The sequence below is a fragment of the Triticum urartu genome, chromosome 2 (genome assembly GCF_003073215.2).
Source record: "Triticum urartu cultivar G1812 chromosome 2, Tu2.1, whole genome shotgun sequence".
NCBI lineage: Eukaryota > Viridiplantae > Streptophyta > Magnoliopsida > Poales > Poaceae > Triticum > Triticum urartu.
The window spans coordinates 531,952,332-531,958,069 of NC_053023.1; positions in this window are offsets into that span (position 1 = coordinate 531,952,332).

Genomic DNA, 5,738 nt, shown 5'->3' on the forward strand with positions numbered 1-5,738 from the left:
GGACACCGCAAGATCGAACCCAAAGCTAAGCACTTCTCCCATGGCAAGAACTACCAATCTAGTTGGCCAAACCAAACGGATAATTCAAAGAGACTTGCAAAGATAACCAATCATACATAAAAGAATTCAGAGAAGATTCAAATATTATTCATAGATAGACTTGATCATAAACCCACAATTCATCGTTCTCAACAAACACACCACAAAAAGAAGATTACATCGAATAGATCTCCACAAGAGAGGGGGAGAACTTTGTATTGAGATTCAAAGAGAGAGAAGAAGCCATCTAGCTACTAACTATGGACCCGAAGGTCTGAGGTAAACTACTCACACTTCATCGGAGAGGCTATGATGATGTAGAAGCCCTCCGTGATGATGGCCCTCTTCCGGCGGAGCTCCGGAACAGGCCCCGAGATGGGATCTCGTGGATACAGAAAGTTGCGGCAGTGGAATTAGGTTTTGGCTCCTGTTCTGATAGTTTGGGGTACGTGTGTATATATAGGAGGAAGAAGTACGCCGGAGGAGCAACGAGGGGCCCACGAGGCAGGGGGGTGCACCCTAGGGGGGGCACCCTCGTGACCGCCTCTTTTGTTCCTTGGAGCAGGGTCCAAGTCCCCTGGATCACGTTCGGTGAGAAAATCACGTTCCCGAAGATTTTATTCCATTTGGACTCCGTTTGATATTCCGTTTATCTGAAACACTGACATAGGCAAAAAAACAGCAATTCTGGGCTGGGCCTCCGGTTAATAGGTTAGTCCCAAAAATAATATAAAAGTGGAAAATAAATCCCAATATAGTCCAAAACAGTAGATAATATAGCATGGAGCAATCAAAAATTATAGATACGTTGGAGACGTATCAGGCATCCCCAAGCTTAATTCTTGCTCGTCCTCGAGTAGGTAAATGATAAAAAGAGAACTTTTGATGCGGAGTGCTACTTGGCATAATTTCAATGCAAATCTTCTTAATTGTGGTATGAATATTCAGATTAGAAAGATTCAAGACAAAAGTTTATATTGACATAAAAAATAATAATACTTCAAGCATACTAACAAAGCAATTATGTCTTCTCAAAATAACATGGCCAAAGAAAGTTATCCCTACAAAATCATATAGTCTGGCTATGCTCCATCTTCACCACACAAAGTATTTAAATCATGCACAACCCCGATGACAAGCCAAACAATTGTTTCATACTCTAACTTTTTCAAAACTTTTTCAATCTTCACACAATACATGAGCGTGAGCCATGGATATAGCACTATAAGTGGAATAGAATGGTGGTTGTGGAGAAGACAAAAAGGAGAAGATGGTCTCACATCAACTAGGCATATCAACGGGCTATGGAGATGCCCATCAATAGATATCAATGTGAGTGAGTAGGGATTTCCATGCAATTGATGCACTAGAGCTATAAGTATATGAAAGCTCAAAAAGAAACTAAGTGGGTGTGCATCCAACTTGCTTGCTCATGAAGACCTTAGGCAATTTTGAGGAAGCCCATCATTGGAATATACAAGCCAAGTTCTATAATGTAAAATTCCCACTAGTATATGAAAGTGATAACATGAGAGACTCTCTACTATGAAGATCATGGTGCTACTTTGAAGCACAAGTGTGGTAAAAGGATAGTAACATTGTCCCTTATCTCTTTTTCTCTCATTTTTTTATTTGGGCCTTTTTTATGGCCTCTTTTTATTTGGGCTTCTTTGGCCTCTCTTTTTTTATTTTTTTTATTTTTCGTCTGGAGTCTCATCCCGACTTATGGGGGAATCATAGTCTCCATCATTCTTTCCTCACTGGGACAATGCTCTAATAATGATGATCATCACACTTTTAATTTTCTTATAACTCAACAATTACAACTCGATACTTAGAACAAAATATGACTCTATGTGAATGCATCCGACGGTGTACCGGGATATGCAATATGACAATGATGAATGTGTCATGAACGGAACGGTGGAAAGTTGCATGGCAATATATCTCAGAATGGCTATGGAAATGCCATAATAGGTAGGTATGGTGGCTGTTTTGAGGAAGGTATATGGTAGGTGTATGATACCGGCGAAAGGTGCGCGGTATTAGAGAGGCTAGCAAAGGTGGAAGGGTGAGTGTGCGTATAATCCATGGACTCAACATTAGTCATAAAGAACTCATATACTTATTGCAAAAATCTAGAAGTTATCAAAGCAAAGTATTACGCGCATGCTCCTAGGGGGATAGATTGGTAGGAAAAGACCATCGCTCGTCCCCGGTCGCCACTCATAAGGAATACAATCAATAAATAATTCATGCTCCGACTTCATCACATAACGGTTCACCATACGTGCATGCTACGAGAATCACAAACTTTAACACAAGTATTCTTTAAATTCACAACTACTCGACTAGCATGACTTTAATATTATCACCTCCATATCTCAAAACAATTATCATGCTTCAATCTTTTCTTAGTATTCAACACACTCAAAAGAAAGTTTCACAAATCTTGAATACCAAGCATATTATTATTAAGCAAATTACCATGCTATTAAGAGACTCTCAAAATAATTTAAGTGAAGCATGAGAGATCAATAGTTTCTTTAAAACAATTCCACCACTGTGATCTAAAAGATCTAAGTGAAGCACATAGAGCAAAATTATAACGCTCAAAAGATATAAGTGAAGCACATAGAGCAAAACTACTTAGCTCAAAAGATGTAAGTGAAGCACATAGAGTATTCTATCAAATTTTAATTCATGTATGGCTCTCTCAAAATGTGTGTACAGCAAGGATGATTGTGGCATACTAAGACACAAAGACACAAATAATACAAGACGCTCCAAGCAAAACACATATCATGTTGGTGAATAAAAATATAGCTCCAAGTAAATTACCGATGGAAGTGGACGAAAGAGGGGATGCCTTCTGGGGCATCCCCAAGCTTTGACTTCTTGGTGTCCTTGGATTATATTGGGGGTGCCATGGGCATACCCAAGCTTAGGCTCTTGCCACTCCTTGTTCCATGATCCATCAAAAGAATTCACCCAAAACTTGAAAACTTCACAACACAAAACTCAAAATAGAAAACTCGTGAGCTCTGTTAGCGAAAGAAAACAAAAGACCACTTCAAGGTACTGTAATGAACTCATTCTTTATTTATATTGGTGTTAAACCTACTGTATTCCAACTTCTCTATGGATTATAAATTATTTTACTGCCATAGATTCATCAAAATAAGCAAACAACACACGAAAAACAGAATCTGTCAAAAACAGAACAGTCTGTAGTAATCTGCAGCTAGCGCAAGATCTGGAACCCCAAAAATTCTAAAATAAATTGCTGGACGTGAGGAATTTATCTATTAATCATCTGCAAAAATAATTAACTAAATAGCACTCTTCAAATAAAAATTACAGCAGTTCTCGTGAGCGCTAAAGTTTCTGTTTTTTACAGCAAGTTCAACAAGACTTTCCCCAAGTCTTCCCAACGGTTCTACTTGGCACAAACACTAATTAAACACAAAAAAACACAACCAAAACAGAGGCTAAATAATTTATTTATTACTAAGCAGGAGCAAAAAGCAAGGAATAAAAATAAAATTGGGTTGCCTCCCAACAAGCGCTATCGTTTAACGCCACTAGCTAGGCATAAAAGCGAGGATAGATCTAGGTATTGCCATCTTTGGTTTTGGGAGAAAAGAGAGAAAACTTGTTATATATGGAATTAATCTTTCTATTTTGACAGAGCACATGTCCATTAATGGTAGAATAAAGATTAATAATGTTGCGGAAATTGGCATCTAGGCTAGCTTTTATCTCTTTAATAGATTCGTTTTGGTAAGAAAGCAAGAGAGATGTAATTTCAGTTTTCTCATTAATGGGATGCCCAAATATAGTTTTCATCCTCTCATAGGTATCTATGGGGTCCCCTTCAAAGAAACCCCCCTCGAAAATAGAATCTAAGACTTGTTTGAACGAAGCGGGTAGCCCAACATAAAAGCTTTTCAAGTAAACCTCAATTTGATATTGGGGTACATAGCTAGCCCGGATCCTTAACAGCCTATCCCAAGCATCTTTCAAAGATTCATCAAGTAAATAACGAAAAATTCCAGAATCATCTTCATCAAAATTACTAAGGTTCTCATTGATAACTCCGACAAGTTGTTCTATAGCATTCCGATTTATGAGTTTAGATAAGATAGCAGGATTGTCTAAAGCACTAGAACTTGGGAGAGAACCCCCAACTCTTTTTGGTTCTGACATGGTGAGGGAAAAGAGGCAATAGAGAGGGAGGATAAGGAGAGAGAGAGGGCGAATAAAACGGCAAGGGTGAATTGGGGGGAGAGGAAAACGAGAGGCAAATGGCAACTAATGTAATGCGAGAGATATGGATTGTGATGGGTACTTGGTATGTTGACTTTTTGCGTAGACTCCCTGGCAACGGCGCCAGAAATCCTTCTTGCTACGTCTTGAGCTTGCGTTGGTTTTCCCCGAAGAGGAAGGGATGATGCAGCAGAGTAGCGTAAGTATTTCCCTCAGTTTTTGAGAACCAAGGTATCAATCCAGTAGGAGACCACGCTCAAGTCCCTCGTACCCACACAAAGCGATAGCTACTCGCAACCAACGCGATTAGGGGTTGTCAAGCCCTTCACGGTCACTTACGAGAGTGAGATCTGATAGATATAATATTTTTGGTATTTTTGGTATAAAGATGCAAAGTAAAAAGTAAAGGCAAAGTAAAAAAGCAAAGCAAGATTAAAGTAATGGAGATTGATATGATGAGAATAGACCCGGGGGCCATAGGTTTCACTAGTGGCTTCTCTCAAGAGCATAAGTATTCTACGGTGGGTGAACAAATTACTGTTGAGCAATTGACAGAATTGAGCATAGTTATGAGAATATCTAGGCATGATCATGTATATAGGCATCATGTCCGTGACAAGTAGATCGAAACGATTCTGCATCTACTACTATTACTCCACTCATCGACCGCTATTCAGCATGCATCTAGAGTATTAAGTTAAAAACAGGTTAACGCCTTAAGCAAGATGACATGATGTAGAGAGATAAATTCATGCAATATGAAATAAACCCCATCTTGTTATCCTCGATGGCAACGATACAATACGTGCCTTGCTGCCCCTTCGGTCACTGGGTAAGGACACCGCAAGATCGAACCCAAAACTAAGCACTTCTCCCATGGCAAGAACTACCAATCTAGTTGGCCAAACCAAACGGATAATTCGAAGAGACTTGCAAAGATAACCAATCATACATAAAAGAATTCAGAGAAGATTCAAATATTATTCATAGATAGACTTGATCATAAACCCACAATTCACCGGTCTCAACAAACACACCGCAAAAAGAAGATTACATCGAGTAGATATCCACAAGAGAGGGGGAGAACTTTGTATTGAGATTCAAAGAGAGAGAAGAAGCCATCTAGCTACTAACTATGGACCCGAAGATCTGAGGTAAACTACTCACACTTCATCGGAGAGGCTATGATGATGTAGAAGCCCTCCGTGAGGACGGCCCTCTTCCGGTGGAGCTCCGGAATAGGCCCCGAGATGGGATCTCGTGGATACAGAAAGTTGCGGCGATGGAATTAGGTTTTTGGCTCCTGTTCTGATAGTTTGGGGGTACATGTGTATATATAGGAGGAAGAAGTACGTCGGAGGAGCAACAAGGGGCCCATGAGGCAGGGGGGCGCGCCCCCCACCCTCGTGACCGCCTCTTTTGTTCCTTGG